This window comes from Phyllobates terribilis, unplaced genomic scaffold (assembly GCF_046119375.1).
Source record: "Phyllobates terribilis strain yellow unplaced genomic scaffold, ASM4611937v1 Scaffold_27__1_contigs__length_16484149, whole genome shotgun sequence".
NCBI classification, from domain to species: domain Eukaryota; kingdom Metazoa; phylum Chordata; class Amphibia; order Anura; family Dendrobatidae; genus Phyllobates; species Phyllobates terribilis.
Genome location: NW_027362787.1, coordinates 5,128,993 through 5,146,642, shown reverse-complemented (window position 1 = coordinate 5,146,642; position 17,650 = coordinate 5,128,993). Strand labels below are relative to the sequence as shown.

Genomic DNA, 17,650 nt, shown 5'->3' with positions numbered 1-17,650 from the left:
GGGTGGCTCCGTAGTTTGAAACCAATTCTGGTTATCGCTTCTCGGCCTTTTGGCTAAGATCAAGTGTAGTATCTTTCGAAAAGGCGGTTTTGGATGTTGGCCACCCTAGTAGATTGATACATTATGCACACTGGGGTTTAGGCGCTTGTTAGTACGCCAGGTGGCTAATATAGTCATCTGGTGGAAAGCATGGCCCCCCTGGATCGACGCCATTGGGCCGGGGAAGATCGAAAGCCCGAAGTGTGAAGTGCCCCAGGAGTGGTGACCCTGGGGTGCCTTAACTCACTGGGATTGGGAACCCCACTTGAGTTTATGGTACATTTGCACAAGCACTTCAAATTTTCTTTCTTCGCACACACCCTTATTCCGGGCCTTCTGGCCTTAGGATGGGGAATTTTTCAATTCCCGGTCGAAGGTCCGGGCAGTATTATACTGTGAAACCTTCACTATTTATTTAATTTCTTTGTCACTGTGTGTCCACTTATTCACGTGTGTCACGTCCTACTAGGATTTTGTCGGGATGCGGTTCCCTTACGGGTTCCTCTCTTGGCAGGTCTAGGGGGGGAGTGTGTGGCCATCAGGTTCCGCTCCCCCCTGAACCCCCTGGCTCTCCTCTTTCGGGAGGAGAGCGTTGTTGGCTCCCCTCTTCCGGGAGGGGAGCACAGTCTTTGGCTCCCAGTGCCTTGCTCGGGTGAGAACTCGGGCAGTTGCTGGGGGTAAGATTGGGTCGCCTCTGGCTTCGGCTGGAGGTGGCTTTTTGTCCCTGTTCCTCGCTGTGGCCTTTTGGCTCGGAGGGACGGGGAATGGTTTGGGGGACCCATCTCCTTTTGGAGAGGGTTTCAAGAAGACCAGCATCCTAGTGCACTTTTTTTGTGGCACTTGTCACTTTTTTAAGCGCACTCGGGTTTTGTACACGAATTCGGGCTTTCAAAAAAAAATAAAAAAATCTGTTCTTATCAGTTTAATATCTGATACGTCCCCTATCTGGGGACCATATATTAAATGGATTTTTAGAACAGGGAGATGGAAAAAGAGCTTGCTCTGTCCACTCCACGCATTGACCTGGTATTGCAGTATCTCCAGGACCGGTGCACCCCTTCTTTAATGCAGTTTCTAAAATCAGAAAGAATTGAATTCAATGTTTTTTGTTCATTTTGCTTGTTTGTCGGATTTTGGGATGGACTCTTTGGCTTTGCTTTTCTTCTCCTCATTGGATTTTTCATGTTCAAAGTTGCAGAAGCCAGATTACAAGCTCATTTTGGTTCAACTTCAGCAACTGTGCATTGCATTGCCATGTAATGTGATGCAATGCTATCTTTCTAGCTCTCCCTTTTTACTTCCTTTTGGATAAACAGACATATTAGGCAAGCATTTTGGAGCTTTCACCTAAATAACTACAGGTGGTGAGATAAGCTGCACAATATAATTGACCTTTCAGTATATTGTTGCACACACACCATCTATTTAGCAAATGCCCTTGTTATCAACAGCAGCCTTTTAAACTCACCTGAGCTAACAGGTATGTGCGCTGGTTACTCTGCTGCGCTTAAAATTTCTTTTTTGGTTTGCTACAATGCCTTTTCTGAAACGTTGTCTCCTTCTGCTGGAACACTGACTTCTTTCATTTAATGCCTGCAGACTATAAAAGAGAACCCAACCCAAAAAGTTTGGTTGATTAGTCTGTGGCATTCTGTTAAACTGTTGCTTATGGCGGTCTCTGTGAGCTTCTCAGCGACATTCAGCCAGCCAGGTATCCTGCCTGCAGTAGATGGAATGTGGCAATGGAACGCTGGCTGCGCGTGTCATAATAGGCTCTGAGCCTTTATATACCTGTGCACAGCAGCAGCCACCTTCAGTCTGCTGCTGGACAGCCAGCAGCAGCAGCAGGAGAGGTATGTAATCAGGAGCCCTCCTGCTAAGGGTAGACAGCTGCTCGTTCCACCCCACCCCCCGCCTTAATTGGTTCTCCTCCCTTCCAACGGTGTTGAGGCGGGTGGGAACAGCAGGGGGTGAAGGTGCTGTGTTTAAAGAGGTGGAGTTATGCAGATCTAAAACGCGTGGATTGCAGCAGCAGCAAGCCGAAAAGTGCAGGCATGTAAGGGATCTAGAGGTTGACAACATGTCTTCTTAACGGGAGTCCAGGAGCTCATCTCCACAAATGAACTTTTCAGGATCCTTGGGTGGCTCCGTAGTTTGAAACCAATTCTGGTTATCGCTTCTCGGCCTTTTGGCTAAGATCAAGTGTAGTATCTGTTCTTATCAGTTTAATATCTGATACGTCCCCTATCTGGGGACCATATATTAAATGGATTTTTAGAACAGGGAGATGGAAAAAGAGCTTGCTCTGTCCACTCCACGCATTGACCTGGTATTGCAGTATCTCCAGGACCGGTGTACCCCTTCTTTAATGCAGTTTCTAAAATCAGAAAGAATTGAATTCAATGTTTTTTGTTCATTTTGCTTGTTTGTCGGATTTTGGGATGGACTCTTTGGCTTTGCTTTTCTTCTCCTCATTGGATTTTTCATGTTCAAAGTTGCAGAAGCCAGATTACAAGCTCATTTTGGTTCAACTTCAGCAACTGTGCATTGCATTGCCATGTAATGTGATGCAATGCTATCTTTCTAGCTCTCCCTTTTTACTTCCTTTTGGATAAACAGACATATTAGGCAAGCATTTTGGAGCTTTCACCTAAATAACTACAGGTGGTGAGATAAGCTGCACAATATAATTGACCTTTCAGTATATTGTTGCACACACACCATCTATTTAGCAAATGCCCTTGTTATCAACAGCAGCCTTTTAAACTCACCTGAGCTAACAGGTATGTGCGCTGGTTACTCTGCTGCGCTTAAAATTTCTTTTTTGGTTTGCTACAATGCCTTTTCTGAAACGTTGTCTCCTTCTGCTGGAACACTGACTTCTTTCATTTAATGCCTGCAGACTATAAAAGAGAACCCAACCCAAAAAGTTTGGTTGATTAGTCTGTGGCATTCTGTTAAACTGTTGCTTATGGCGGTCTCTGTGAGCTTCTCAGCGACATTCAGCCAGCCAGGTATCCTGCCTGCAGTAGATGGAATGTGGCAATGGAACGCTGGCTGCGCGTGTCATAATAGGCTCTGAGCCTTTATATACCTGTGCACAGCAGCAGCCACCTTCAGTCTGCTGCTGGACAGCCAGCAGCAGCAGCAGCAGGAGAGGTATGTAATCAGGAGCCCTCCTGCTAAGGGTAGACAGCTGCTCGTTCCACCCCACCCCCCGCCTTAATTGGTTCTCCTCCCTTCCAACGGTGTTGAGGCGGGTGGGAACAGCAGGGGGTGAAGGTGCTGTGTTTAAAGAGGTGGAGTTATGCAGATCTAAAACGCGTGGATTGCAGCAGCAGCAAGCCGAAAAGTGCAGGCATGTAAGGGATCTAGAGGTTGACAACATGTCTTCTTAACGGGAGTCCAGGAGCTCATCTCCACAAATGGACTTTTCAGGATCCTTGGGTGGCTCCGTAGTTTGAAACCAATTCTGGTTATCGCTTCTCGGCCTTTTGGCTAAGATCAAGTGTAGTATCTGTTCTTATCAGTTTAATATCTGATACGTCCCCTATCTGGGGACCATATATTAAATGGATTTTTAGAACAGGGAGATGGAAAAAGAGCTTGCTCTGTCCACTCCACGCATTGACCTGGTATTGCAGTATCTCCAGGACCGGTGCACCCCTTCTTTAATGCAGTTTCTAAAATCAGAAAGAATTGAATTCAATGTTTTTTGTTCATTTTGCTTGTTTGTCGGATTTTGGGATGGACTCTTTGGCTTTGCTTTTCTTCTCCTCATTGGATTTTTCATGTTCAAAGTTGCAGAAGCCAGATTACAAGCTCATTTTGGTTCAACTTCAGCAACTGTGCATTGCATTGCCATGTAATGTGATGCAATGCTATCTTTCTAGCTCTCCCTTTTTACTTCCTTTTGGATAAACAGACATATTAGGCAAGCATTTTGGAGCTTTCACCTAAATAACTACAGGTGGTGAGATAAGCTGCACAATATAATTGACCTTTCAGTATATTGTTGCACACACACCATCTATTTAGCAAATGCCCTTGTTATCAACAGCAGCCTTTTAAACTCACCTGAGCTAACAGGTATGTGCGCTGGTTACTCTGCTGCGCTTAAAATTTCTTTTTTGGTTTGCTACAATGCCTTTTCTGAAACGTTGTCTCCTTCTGCTGGAACACTGACTTCTTTCATTTAATGCCTGCAGACTATAAAAGAGAACCCAACCCAAAAAGTTTGGTTGATTAGTCTGTGGCATTCTGTTAAACTGTTGCTTATGGCGGTCTCTGTGAGCTTCTCAGCGACATTCAGCCAGCCAGGTATCCTGCCTGCAGTAGATGGAATGTGGCAATGGAACGCTGGCTGCGCGTGTCATAATAGGCTCTGAGCCTTTATATACCTGTGCACAGCAGCAGCCACCTTCAGTCTGCTGCTGGACAGCCAGCAGCAGCAGCAGCAGGAGAGGTATGTAATCAGGAGCCCTCCTGCTAAGGGTAGACAGCTGCTCGTTCCACCCCACCCCCCGCCTTAATTGGTTCTCCTCCCTTCCAACGGTGTTGAGGCGGGTGGGAACAGCAGGGGGTGAAGGTGCTGTGTTTAAAGAGGTGGAGTTATGCAGATCTAAAACGCGTGGATTGCAGCAGCAGCAAGCCGAAAAGTGCAGGCATGTAAGGGATCTAGAGGTTGACAACATGTCTTCTTAACGGGAGTCCAGGAGCTCATCTCCACAAATGGACTTTTCAGGATCCTTGGGTGGCTCCGTAGTTTGAAACCAATTCTGGTTATCGCTTCTCGGCCTTTTGGCTAAGATCAAGTGTAGTATCTGTTCTTATCAGTTTAATATCTGATACGTCCCCTATCTGGGGACCATATATTAAATGGATTTTTAGAACAGGGAGATGGAAAAAGAGCTTGCTCTGTCCACTCCACGCATTGACCTGGTATTGCAGTATCTCCAGGACCGGTGCACCCCTTCTTTAATGCAGTTTCTAAAATCAGAAAGAATTGAATTCAATGTTTTTTGTTCATTTTGCTTGTTTGTCGGATTTTGGGATGGACTCTTTGGCTTTGCTTTTCTTCTCCTCATTGGATTTTTCATGTTCAAAGTTGCAGAAGCCAGATTACAAGCTCATTTTGGTTCAACTTCAGCAACTGTGCATTGCATTGCCATGTAATGTGATGCAATGCTATCTTTCTAGCTCTCCCTTTTTACTTCCTTTTGGATAAACAGACATATTAGGCAAGCATTTTGGAGCTTTCACCTAAATAACTACAGGTGGTGAGATAAGCTGCACAATATAATTGACCTTTCAGTATATTGTTGCACACACACCATCTATTTAGCAAATGCCCTTGTTATCAACAGCAGCCTTTTAAACTCACCTGAGCTAACAGGTATGTGCGCTGGTTACTCTGCTGCGCTTAAAATTTCCTTTTTGGTTTGCTACAATGCCTTTTCTGAAACGTTGTCTCCTTCTGCTGGAACACTGACTTCTTTCATTTAATGCCTGCAGACTATAAAAGAGAACCCAACCCAAAAAGTTTGGTTGATTAGTCTGTGGCATTCTGTTAAACTGTTGCTTATGGCGGTCTCTGTGAGCTTCTCAGCGACATTCAGCCAGCCAGGTATCCTGCCTGCAGTAGATGGAATGTGGCAATGGAACGCTGGCTGCGCGTGTCATAATAGGCTCTGAGCCTTTATATACCTGTGCACAGCAGCAGCCACCTTCAGTCTGCTGCTGGACAGCCAGCAGCAGCAGCAGCAGGAGAGGTATGTAATCAGGAGCCCTCCTGCTAAGGGTAGACAGCTGCTCGTTCCACCCCACCCCCCGCCTTAATTGGTTCTCCTCCCTTCCAACGGTGTTGAGGCGGGTGGGAACAGCAGGGGGTGAAGGTGCTGTGTTTAAAGAGGTGGAGTTATGCAGATCTAAAACGCGTGGATTGCAGCAGCAGCAAGCCGAAAAGTGCAGGCATGTAAGGGATCTAGAGGTTGACAACATGTCTTCTTAACGGGAGTCCAGGAGCTCATCTCCACAAATGGACTTTTCAGGATCCTTGGGTGGCTCCGTAGTTTGAAACCAATTCTGGTTATCGCTTCTCGGCCTTTTGGCTAAGATCAAGTGTAGTATCTGTTCTTATCAGTTTAATATCTGATACGTCCCCTATCTGGGGACCATATATTAAATGGATTTTTAGAACAGGGAGATGGAAAAAGAGCTTGCTCTGTCCACTCCACGCATTGACCTGGTATTGCAGTATCTCCAGGACCAGTGCACCCCTTCTTTAATGCAGTTTCTAAAATCAGAAAGAATTGAATTCAATGTTTTTTGTTCATTTTGCTTGTTTGTCGGATTTTGGGATGGACTCTTTGGCTTTGCTTTTCTTCTCCTCATTGGATTTTTCATGTTCAAAGTTGCAGAAGCCAGATTACAAGCTCATTTTGGTTCAACTTCAGCAACTGTGCATTGCATTGCCATGTAATGTGATGCAATGCTATCTTTCTAGCTCTCCCTTTTTACTTCCTTTTGGATAAACAGACATATTAGGCAAGCATTTTGGAGCTTTCACCTAAATAACTACAGGTGGTGAGATAAGCTGCACAATATAATTGACCTTTCAGTATATTGTTGCACACACACCATCTATTTAGCAAATGCCCTTGTTATCAACAGCAGCCTTTTAAACTCACCTGAGCTAACAGGTATGTGCGCTGGTTACTCTGCTGCGCTTAAAATTTCTTTTTTGGTTTGCTACAATGCCTTTTCTGAAACGTTGTCTCCTTCTGCTGGAACACTGACTTCTTTCATTTAATGCCTGCAGACTATAAAAGAGAACCCAACCCAAAAAGTTTGGTTGATTAGTCTGTGGCATTCTGTTAAACTGTTGCTTATGGCGGTCTCTGTGAGCTTCTCAGCGACATTCAGCCAGCCAGGTATCCTGCCTGCAGTAGATGGAATGTGGCAATGGAACGCTGGCTGCGCGTGTCATAATAGGCTCTGAGCCTTTATATACCTGTGCACAGCAGCAGCCACCTTCAGTCTGCTGCTGGACAGCCAGCAGCAGCAGCAGGAGAGGTATGTAATCAGGAGCCCTCCTGCTAAGGGTAGACAGCTGCTCGTTCCACCCCACCCCCCGCCTTAATTGGTTCTCCTCCCTTCCAACGGTGTTGAGGCGGGTGGGAACAGCAGGGGGTGAAGGTGCTGTGTTTAAAGAGGTGGAGTTATGCAGATCTAAAACGCGTGGATTGCAGCAGCAGCAAGCCGAAAAGTGCAGGCATGTAAGGGATCTAGAGGTTGACAACATGTCTTCTTAACGGGAGTCCAGGAGCTCATCTCCACAAATGAACTTTTCAGGATCCTTGGGTGGCTCCGTAGTTTGAAACCAATTCTGGTTATCGCTTCTCGGCCTTTTGGCTAAGATCAAGTGTAGTATCTGTTCTTATCAGTTTAATATCTGATACGTCCCCTATCTGGGGACCATATATTAAATGGATTTTTAGAACAGGGAGATGGAAAAAGAGCTTGCTCTGTCCACTCCACGCATTGACCTGGTATTGCAGTATCTCCAGGACCGGTGTACCCCTTCTTTAATGCAGTTTCTAAAATCAGAAAGAATTGAATTCAATGTTTTTTGTTCATTTTGCTTGTTTGTCGGATTTTGGGATGGACTCTTTGGCTTTGCTTTTCTTCTCCTCATTGGATTTTTCATGTTCAAAGTTGCAGAAGCCAGATTACAAGCTCATTTTGGTTCAACTTCAGCAACTGTGCATTGCATTGCCATGTAATGTGATGCAATGCTATCTTTCTAGCTCTCCCTTTTTACTTCCTTTTGGATAAACAGACATATTAGGCAAGCATTTTGGAGCTTTCACCTAAATAACTACAGGTGGTGAGATAAGCTGCACAATATAATTGACCTTTCAGTATATTGTTGCACACACACCATCTATTTAGCAAATGCCCTTGTTATCAACAGCAGCCTTTTAAACTCACCTGAGCTAACAGGTATGTGCGCTGGTTACTCTGCTGCGCTTAAAATTTCTTTTTTGGTTTGCTACAATGCCTTTTCTGAAACGTTGTCTCCTTCTGCTGGAACACTGACTTCTTTCATTTAATGCCTGCAGACTATAAAAGAGAACCCAACCCAAAAAGTTTGGTTGATTAGTCTGTGGCATTCTGTTAAACTGTTGCTTATGGCGGTCTCTGTGAGCTTCTCAGCGACATTCAGCCAGCCAGGTATCCTGCCTGCAGTAGATGGAATGTGGCAATGGAACGCTGGCTGCGCGTGTCATAATAGGCTCTGAGCCTTTATATACCTGTGCACAGCAGCAGCCACCTTCAGTCTGCTGCTGGACAGCCAGCAGCAGCAGCAGCAGGAGAGGTATGTAATCAGGAGCCCTCCTGCTAAGGGTAGACAGCTGCTCGTTCCACCCCACCCCCCGCCTTAATTGGTTCTCCTCCCTTCCAACGGTGTTGAGGCGGGTGGGAACAGCAGGGGGTGAAGGTGCTGTGTTTAAAGAGGTGGAGTTATGCAGATCTAAAACGCGTGGATTGCAGCAGCAGCAAGCCGAAAAGTGCAGGCATGTAAGGGATCTAGAGGTTGACAACATGTCTTCTTAACGGGAGTCCAGGAGCTCATCTCCACAAATGGACTTTTCAGGATCCTTGGGTGGCTCCGTAGTTTGAAACCAATTCTGGTTATCGCTTCTCGGCCTTTTGGCTAAGATCAAGTGTAGTATCTGTTCTTATCAGTTTAATATCTGATACGTCCCCTATCTGGGGACCATATATTAAATGGATTTTTAGAACAGGGAGATGGAAAAAGAGCTTGCTCTGTCCACTCCACGCATTGACCTGGTATTGCAGTATCTCCAGGACCGGTGCACCCCTTCTTTAATGCAGTTTCTAAAATCAGAAAGAATTGAATTCAATGTTTTTTGTTCATTTTGCTTGTTTGTCGGATTTTGGGATGGACTCTTTGGCTTTGCTTTTCTTCTCCTCATTGGATTTTTCATGTTCAAAGTTGCAGAAGCCAGATTACAAGCTCATTTTGGTTCAACTTCAGCAACTGTGCATTGCATTGCCATGTAATGTGATGCAATGCTATCTTTCTAGCTCTCCCTTTTTACTTCCTTTTGGATAAACAGACATATTAGGCAAGCATTTTGGAGCTTTCACCTAAATAACTACAGGTGGTGAGATAAGCTGCACAATATAATTGACCTTTCAGTATATTGTTGCACACACACCATCTATTTAGCAAATGCCCTTGTTATCAACAGCAGCCTTTTAAACTCACCTGAGCTAACAGGTATGTGCGCTGGTTACTCTGCTGCGCTTAAAATTTCTTTTTTGGTTTGCTACAATGCCTTTTCTGAAACGTTGTCTCCTTCTGCTGGAACACTGACTTCTTTCATTTAATGCCTGCAGACTATAAAAGAGAACCCAACCCAAAAAGTTTGGTTGATTAGTCTGTGGCATTCTGTTAAACTGTTGCTTATGGCGGTCTCTGTGAGCTTCTCAGCGACATTCAGCCAGCCAGGTATCCTGCCTGCAGTAGATGGAATGTGGCAATGGAACGCTGGCTGCGCGTGTCATAATAGGCTCTGAGCCTTTATATACCTGTGCACAGCAGCAGCCACCTTCAGTCTGCTGCTGGACAGCCAGCAGCAGCAGCAGCAGGAGAGGTATGTAATCAGGAGCCCTCCTGCTAAGGGTAGACAGCTGCTCGTTCCACCCCACCCCCCGCCTTAATTGGTTCTCCTCCCTTCCAACGGTGTTGAGGCGGGTGGGAACAGCAGGGGGTGAAGGTGCTGTGTTTAAAGAGGTGGAGTTATGCAGATCTAAAACGCGTGGATTGCAGCAGCAGCAAGCCGAAAAGTGCAGGCATGTAAGGGATCTAGAGGTTGACAACATGTCTTCTTAACGGGAGTCCAGGAGCTCATCTCCACAAATGGACTTTTCAGGATCCTTGGGTGGCTCCGTAGTTTGAAACCAATTCTGGTTATCGCTTCTCGGCCTTTTGGCTAAGATCAAGTGTAGTATCTGTTCTTATCAGTTTAATATCTGATACGTCCCCTATCTGGGGACCATATATTAAATGGATTTTTAGAACAGGGAGATGGAAAAAGAGCTTGCTCTGTCCACTCCACGCATTGACCTGGTATTGCAGTATCTCCAGGACCGGTGCACCCCTTCTTTAATGCAGTTTCTAAAATCAGAAAGAATTGAATTCAATGTTTTTTGTTCATTTTGCTTGTTTGTCGGATTTTGGGATGGACTCTTTGGCTTTGCTTTTCTTCTCCTCATTGGATTTTTCATGTTCAAAGTTGCAGAAGCCAGATTACAAGCTCATTTTGGTTCAACTTCAGCAACTGTGCATTGCATTGCCATGTAATGTGATGCAATGCTATCTTTCTAGCTCTCCCTTTTTACTTCCTTTTGGATAAACAGACATATTAGGCAAGCATTTTGGAGCTTTCACCTAAATAACTACAGGTGGTGAGATAAGCTGCACAATATAATTGACCTTTCAGTATATTGTTGCACACACACCATCTATTTAGCAAATGCCCTTGTTATCAACAGCAGCCTTTTAAACTCACCTGAGCTAACAGGTATGTGCGCTGGTTACTCTGCTGCGCTTAAAATTTCCTTTTTGGTTTGCTACAATGCCTTTTCTGAAACGTTGTCTCCTTCTGCTGGAACACTGACTTCTTTCATTTAATGCCTGCAGACTATAAAAGAGAACCCAACCCAAAAAGTTTGGTTGATTAGTCTGTGGCATTCTGTTAAAATGTTGCTTATGGCGGTCTCTGTGAGCTTCTCAGTGACATTCAGCCAGCCAGGTATCCTGCCTGCAGTAGATGGAATGTGGCAATGGAACGCTGGCTGCGCGTGTCATAATAGGCTCTGAGCCTTTATATACCTGTGCACAGCAGCAGCCACCTTCAGTCTGCTGCTGGACAGCCAGCAGCAGCAGCAGCAGGAGAGGTATGTAATCAGGAGCCCTCCTGCTAAGGGTAGACAGCTGCTCGTTCCACCCCACCCCCCGCCTTAATTGGTTCTCCTCCCTTCCAACGGTGTTGAGGCGGGTGGGAACAGCAGGGGGTGAAGGTGCTGTGTTTAAAGAGGTGGAGTTATGCAGATCTAAAACGCGTGGATTGCAGCAGCAGCAAGCCGAAAAGTGCAGGCATGTAAGGGATCTAGAGGTTGACAACATGTCTTCTTAACGGGAGTCCAGGAGCTCATCTCCACAAATGGACTTTTCAGGATCCTTGGGTGGCTCCGTAGTTTGAAACCAATTCTGGTTATCGCTTCTCGGCCTTTTGGCTAAGATCAAGTGTAGTATCTGTTCTTATCAGTTTAATATCTGATACGTCCCCTATCTGGGGACCATATATTAAATGGATTTTTAGAACAGGGAGATGGAAAAAGAGCTTGCTCTGTCCACTCCACGCATTGACCTGGTATTGCAGTATCTCCAGGACCAGTGCACCCCTTCTTTAATGCAGTTTCTAAAATCAGAAAGAATTGAATTCAATGTTTTTTGTTCATTTTGCTTGTTTGTCGGATTTTGGGATGGACTCTTTGGCTTTGCTTTTCTTCTCCTCATTGGATTTTTCATGTTCAAAGTTGCAGAAGCCAGATTACAAGCTCATTTTGGTTCAACTTCAGCAACTGTGCATTGCATTGCCATGTAATGTGATGCAATGCTATCTTTCTAGCTCTCCCTTTTTACTTCCTTTTGGATAAACAGACATATTAGGCAAGCATTTTGGAGCTTTCACCTAAATAACTACAGGTGGTGAGATAAGCTGCACAAAATAAATGACCTTTCAGTATATTGTTGCACACACACCATCTATTTAGCAAATGCCCTTGTTATCAACAGCAGCCTTTTAAACTCACCTGAGCTAACAGGTATGTGCGCTGGTTACTCTGCTGCGCTTAAAATTTCTTTTTTGGTTTGCTACAATGCCTTTTCTGAAACGTTGTCTCCTTCTGCTGGGACACTGACTTCTTTCATTTAATGCCTGCAGACTATAAAAGAGAACCCAACCCAAAAAGTTTGGTTGATTAGTCTGTGGCATTCTGTTAAACTGTTGCTTATGGTGGTCTCTGTGAGCTTCTCAGCGACATTCAGCCAGCCAGGTATCCTGCCTGCAGTAGATGGAATGTGGCAATGGAACGCTGGCTGCGCGTGTCATAATAGGCTCTGAGCCTTTATATACCTGTGCACAGCAGCAGCCACCTTCAGTCTGCTGCTGGACAGCCAGCAGCAGCAGCAGCAGGAGAGGTATGTAATCAGGAGCCCTCCTGCTAAGGGTAGACAGCTGCTCGTTCCACCCCACCCCCCGCCTTAATTGGTTCTCCTCCCTTCCAACGGTGTTGAGGCGGGTGGGAACAGCAGGGGGTGAAGGTGCTGTGTTTAAAGAGGTGGAGTTATGCAGATCTAAAACGCGTGGATTGCAGCAGCAGCAAGCCGAAAAGTGCAGGCATGTAAGGGATCTAGAGGTTGACAACATGTCTTCTTAACGGGAGTCCAGGAGCTCATCTCCACAAATGGACTTTTCAGGATCCTTGGGTGGCTCCGTAGTTTGAAACCAATTCTGGTTATCGCTTCTCGGCCTTTTGGCTAAGATCAAGTGTAGTATCTGTTCTTATCAGTTTAATATCTGATACGTCCCCTATCTGGGGACCATATATTAAATGGATTTTTAGAACAGGGAGATGGAAAAAGAGCTTGCTCTGTCCACTCCACGCATTGACCTGGTATTGCAGTATCTCCAGGACCGGTGCACCCCTTCTTTAATGCAGTTTCTAAAATCAGAAAGAATTGAATTCAATGTTTTTTGTTCATTTTGCTTGTTTCTCGGATTTTGGGATGGACTCTTTGGCTTTGCTTTTCTTCTCCTCATTGGATTTTTCATGTTCAAAGTTGCAGAAGCCAGATTACAAGCTCATTTTGGTTCAACTTCAGCAACTGTGCATTGCATTGCCATGTAATGTGATGCAATGCTATCTTTCTAGCTCTCCCTTTTTACTTCCTTTTGGATAAACAGACATATTAGGCAAGCATTTTGGAGCTTTCACCTAAATAACTACAGGTGGTGAGATAAGCTGCACAATATAATTGACCTTTCAGTATATTGTTGCACACACACCATCTATTTAGCAAATGCCCTTGTTATCAACAGCAGCCTTTTAAACTCACCTGAGCTAACAGGTATGTGCGCTGGTTACTCTGCTGCGCTTAAAATTTCTTTTTTGGTTTGCTACAATGCCTTTTCTGAAACGTTGTCTCCTTCTGCTGGAACACTGACTTCTTTCATTTAATGCCTGCAGACTATAAAAGAGAACCCAACCCAAAAAGTTTGGTTGATTAGTCTGTGGCATTCTGTTAAACTGTTGCTTATGGCGGTCTCTGTGAGCTTCTCAGCGACATTCAGCCAGCCAGGTATCCTGCCTGCAGTAGATGGAATGTGGCAATGGAACGCTGGCTGCGCGTGTCATAATAGGCTCTGAGCCTTTATATACCTGTGCACAGCAGCAGCCACCTTCAGTCTGCTGCTGGACAGCCAGCAGCAGCAGCAGCAGGAGAGGTATGTAATCAGGAGCCCTCCTGCTAAGGGTAGACAGCTGCTCGTTCCACCCCACCCCCCGCCTTAATTGGTTCTCCTCCCTTCCAACGGTGTTGAGGCGGGTGGGAACAGCAGGGGGTGAAGGTGCTGTGTTTAAAGAGGTGGAGTTATGCAGATCTAAAACGCGTGGATTGCAGCAGCAGCAAGCCGAAAAGTGCAGGCATGTAAGGGATCTAGAGGTTGACAACATGTCTTCTTAACGGGAGTCCAGGAGCTCATCTCCACAAATGGACTTTTCAGGATCCTTGGGTGGCTCCGTAGTTTGAAACCAATTCTGGTTATCGCTTCTCGGCCTTTTGGCTAAGATCAAGTGTAGTATCTGTTCTTATCAGTTTAATATCTGATACGTCCCCTATCTGGGGACCATATATAAAATGGATTTTTAGAACAGGGAGATGGAAAAAGAGCTTGCTCTGTCCACTCCACGCATTGACCTGGTATTGCAGTATCTCCAGGACCGGTGCACCCCTTCTTTAATGCAGTTTCTAAAATCAGAAAGAATTGAATTCAATGTTTTTTGTTCATTTTGCTTGTTTGTCGGATTTTGGGATGGACTCTTTGGCTTTGCTTTTCTTCTCCTCATTGGATTTTTCATGTTCAAAGTTGCAGAAGCCAGATTACAAGCTCATTTTGGTTCAACTTCAGCAACTGTGCATTGCATTGCCATGTAATGTGATGCAATGCTATCTTTCTAGCTCTCCCTTTTTACTTCCTTTTGGATAAACAGACATATTAGGCAAGCATTTTGGAGCTTTCACCTAAATAACTACAGGTGGTGAGATAAGCTGCACAATATAATTGACCTTTCAGTATATTGTTGCACACACACCATCTATTTAGCAAATGCCCTTGTTATCAACAGCAGCCTTTTAAACTCACCTGAGCTAACAGGTATGTGCGCTGGTTACTCTGCTGCGCTTAAAATTTCTTTTTTGGTTTGCTACAATGCCTTTTCTGAAACGTTGTCTCCTTCTGCTGGAACACTGACTTCTTTCATTTAATGCCTGCAGACTATAAAAGAGAACCCAACCCAAAAAGTTTGGTTGATTAGTCTGTGGCATTCTGTTAAACTGTTGCTTATGGCGGTCTCTGTGAGCTTCTCAGCGACATTCAGCCAGCCAGGTATCCTGCCTGCAGTAGATGGAATGTGGCAATGGAACGCTGGCTGCGCGTGTCATAATAGGCTCTGAGCCTTTATATACCTGTGCACAGCAGCAGCCACCTTCAGTCTGCTGCTGGACAGCCAGCAGCAGCAGCAGCAGGAGAGGTATGTAATCAGGAGCCCTCCTGCTAAGGGTAGACAGCTGCTCGTTCCACCCCACCCCCCGCCTTAATTGGTTCTCCTCCCTTCCAACGGTGTTGAGGCGGGTGGGAACAGCAGGGGGTGAAGGTGCTGTGTTTAAAGAGGTGGAGTTATGCAGATCTAAAACGCGTGGATTGCAGCAGCAGCAAGCCGAAAAGTGCAGGCATGTAAGGGATCTAGAGGTTGACAACATGTCTTCTTAACGGGAGTCCAGGAGCTCATCTCCACAAATGGACTTTTCAGGATCCTTGGGTGGCTCCGTAGTTTGAAACCAATTCTGGTTATCGCTTCTCGGCCTTTTGGCTAAGATCAAGTGTAGTATCTTTCGAAAAGGCGGTTTTGGATGTTGGCCGCCCTAGTAGATTGATACATTATGCACACTGGGGTTTAGGCGCTTGTTAGTACGCCAGTTGGCTAATATAGTCATCTGGTGGAAAGCATGGCCCCCCAGGATCGACGCCATTGGGCCGGGGAAGATCGAAAGCCCGAAGTGTGAAGTGCCCCAGGAGTGGTGACCCTGGGGTGCCTTAACTCACTGGGATTGGGAACCCCACTTGAGTTTATGGCACATTTGCACTAGCACTTCAATATTTCTTTCTTCACACACACCCTTATTCCGGGCCTTCTGGCCTTAGGATGGGGAATTTTTCAATTCCCGGTCGAAGGTCCGGGCAGTATTATACTGTGAAACCTTCACTATTTATTTAATTTTTTTTGTCACTGTTTGTCCACTTTTTCACGTGTGTCCACGTCCTTACTAGGATTTTGTCGGGATGCGGTTCCCTTACGGGTTCCTCTCTTGGCAGGTCTAGGGGGGGAGTGTGTGGCCATCAGGTTCCGCTCCCCCCTGAACCCCCCTGGCTCTCCTCTTTCGGGAGGAGAGCATTGTTGGCTCCCCTCTTCCGGGAGGGGAGCACAGTCTTTGGCTCCCAGTGCCTTGCTCGGGTGAGAACTCGGGCAGGTATTGGGGGTAAGATTGGGTCGCCTCTGGCTCCGGCTGGAGGTGGCTATTTGTCCCTGTTCCTCGCTGTGGCCTTCTGGCTCGGAGGGACGGGGAATGGTTTGGGGGACCCTTCTCCTTTTGGAGAGGGTTTTAAGAAGACCAGCATCCTAGTGCACTTTTTTTGTGGCACTTGTCACTTTTTTAAGCGCACTCGGGTTTTGTACACGAATTCGGGCTTTCAATAGAAAAAATCTGTTCTTATCAGTTTAATATCTGATACGTCCCCTATCTGGGGACCATATATTAAATGGATTTTTAGAACAGGGAGATGGAAAAAGAGCTTGCTCTGTCCACTCCACGCATTGACCTGGTATTGCAGTATCTCCAGGACCGGTGCACCCCTTCTTTAATGCAGTTTCTAAAATCAGAAAGAATTGAATTCAATGTTTTTTGTTCATTTTGCTTGTTTGTCGGATTTTGGGATGGACTCTTTGGCTTTGCTTTTCTTCTCCTCATTGGATTTTTCATGTTCAAAGTTGCAGAAGCCAGATTACAAGCTCATTTTGGTTCAACTTCAGCAACTGTGCATTGCATTGCCATGTAATGTGATGCAATGCTATCTTTCTAGCTCTCCCTTTTTACTTCCTTTTGGATAAACAGACATATTAGGCAAGCATTTTGGAGCTTTCACCTAAATAACTACAGGTGGTGAGATAAGCTGCACAATATAATTGACCTTTCAGTATATTGTTGCACACACACCATCTATTTAGCAAATGCCCTTGTTATCAACAGCAGCCTTTTAAACTCACCTGAGCTAACAGGTATGTGCGCTGGTTACTCTGCTGCGCTTAAAATTTCTTTTTTGGTTTGCTACAATGCCTTTTCTGAAACGTTGTCTCCTTCTGCTGGAACACTGACTTCTTTCATTTAATGCCTGCAGACTATAAAAGAGAACCCAACCCAAAAAGTTTGGTTGATTAGTCTGTGGCATTCTGTTAAACTGTTGCTTATGGCGGTCTCTGTGAGCTTCTCAGCGACATTCAGCCAGCCAGGTATCCTGCCTGCAGTAGATGGAATGTGGCAATGGAACGCTGGCTGCGCGTGTCATAATAGGCTCTGAGCCTTTATATACCTGTGCACAGCAGCAGCCACCTTCAGTCTGCTGCTGGACAGCCAGCAGCAGCAGCAGCAGGAGAGGTATGTAATCAGGAGCCCTCCTGCTAAGGGTAGACAGCTGCTCGTTCCACCCCACCCCCCGCCTTAATTGGTTCTCCTCCCTTCCAACGGTGTTGAGGCGGGTGGGAACAGCAGGGGGTGAAGGTGCTGTGTTTAAAGAGGTGGAGTTATGCAGATCTAAAACGCGTGGATTGCAGCAGCAGCAAGCCGAAAAGTGCAGGCATGTAAGGGATCTAGAGGTTGACAACATGTCTTCTTAACGGGAGTCCAGGAGCTCATCTCCACAAATGGACTTTTCAGGATCCTTGGGTGGCTCCGTAGTTTGAAACCAATTCTGGTTATCGCTTCTCGGCCTTTTGGCTAAGATCAAGTGTAGTATCTGTTCTTATCAGTTTAATATCTGATACGTCCCCTATCTGGGGACCATATATTAAATGGATTTTTAGAACAGGGAGATGGAAAAAGAGCTTGCTCTGTCCACTCCACGCATTGACCTGGTATTGCAGTATCTCCAGGACCGGTGCACCCCTTCTTTAATGCAGT

General features: G+C 45.6%; 12 non-coding genes and 3 pseudogenes across 12 annotated transcripts; all 15 read left to right on the top strand.

The window, feature by feature from the left end:
* The first annotated feature begins 33 nt into the window (after positions 1–33).
* On the top strand, positions 34–109 carry LOC141178112 (U2 spliceosomal RNA; annotated as a pseudogene).
* An 809-nt stretch (positions 110–918) lies between these two features.
* On the top strand, positions 919–1,099 carry LOC141177858 (U2 spliceosomal RNA; annotated as a pseudogene).
* Positions 1,100–2,211: 1,112 nt separating this feature from the next.
* On the top strand, positions 2,212–2,402 carry LOC141177417 (U2 spliceosomal RNA). Its single transcript, XR_012254013.1, has one exon. It is a non-coding gene; the product is annotated as a U2 spliceosomal RNA (small nuclear RNA).
* A 1,115-nt stretch (positions 2,403–3,517) lies between these two features.
* On the top strand, positions 3,518–3,708 carry LOC141176528 (U2 spliceosomal RNA). Its single transcript, XR_012253207.1, has one exon. It is a non-coding gene; the product is annotated as a U2 spliceosomal RNA (small nuclear RNA).
* Positions 3,709–4,823: 1,115 nt separating this feature from the next.
* On the top strand, positions 4,824–5,014 carry LOC141176516 (U2 spliceosomal RNA). Its single transcript, XR_012253196.1, has one exon. It is a non-coding gene; the product is annotated as a U2 spliceosomal RNA (small nuclear RNA).
* A 1,115-nt stretch (positions 5,015–6,129) lies between these two features.
* Positions 6,130–6,320, top strand: LOC141178260 (U2 spliceosomal RNA). The gene has a single exon (XR_012254562.1). It is a non-coding gene; the product is annotated as a U2 spliceosomal RNA (small nuclear RNA).
* Positions 6,321–7,432: 1,112 nt separating this feature from the next.
* On the top strand, positions 7,433–7,623 carry LOC141177415 (U2 spliceosomal RNA). Its single transcript, XR_012254011.1, has one exon. It is a non-coding gene; the product is annotated as a U2 spliceosomal RNA (small nuclear RNA).
* Positions 7,624–8,738: 1,115 nt separating this feature from the next.
* LOC141176504 (U2 spliceosomal RNA) lies at positions 8,739–8,929 on the top strand. The gene has a single exon (XR_012253185.1). It is a non-coding gene; the product is annotated as a U2 spliceosomal RNA (small nuclear RNA).
* Positions 8,930–10,044: 1,115 nt separating this feature from the next.
* Positions 10,045–10,235, top strand: LOC141178560 (U2 spliceosomal RNA). The gene has a single exon (XR_012254834.1). It is a non-coding gene; the product is annotated as a U2 spliceosomal RNA (small nuclear RNA).
* A 1,115-nt stretch (positions 10,236–11,350) lies between these two features.
* LOC141177723 (U2 spliceosomal RNA) lies at positions 11,351–11,541 on the top strand. The gene has a single exon (XR_012254290.1). It is a non-coding gene; the product is annotated as a U2 spliceosomal RNA (small nuclear RNA).
* Positions 11,542–12,656: 1,115 nt separating this feature from the next.
* Positions 12,657–12,847, top strand: LOC141178548 (U2 spliceosomal RNA). The gene has a single exon (XR_012254823.1). It is a non-coding gene; the product is annotated as a U2 spliceosomal RNA (small nuclear RNA).
* Positions 12,848–13,962: 1,115 nt separating this feature from the next.
* On the top strand, positions 13,963–14,153 carry LOC141177414 (U2 spliceosomal RNA). The gene has a single exon (XR_012254010.1). It is a non-coding gene; the product is annotated as a U2 spliceosomal RNA (small nuclear RNA).
* A 1,115-nt stretch (positions 14,154–15,268) lies between these two features.
* Positions 15,269–15,360, top strand: LOC141178124 (U2 spliceosomal RNA; annotated as a pseudogene).
* Positions 15,361–16,150: 790 nt separating this feature from the next.
* Positions 16,151–16,332, top strand: LOC141177857 (U2 spliceosomal RNA). The gene has a single exon (XR_012254390.1). It is a non-coding gene; the product is annotated as a U2 spliceosomal RNA (small nuclear RNA).
* A 1,115-nt stretch (positions 16,333–17,447) lies between these two features.
* Positions 17,448–17,638, top strand: LOC141178536 (U2 spliceosomal RNA). The gene has a single exon (XR_012254812.1). It is a non-coding gene; the product is annotated as a U2 spliceosomal RNA (small nuclear RNA).
* Positions 17,639–17,650: the final 12 nt, after the last annotated feature.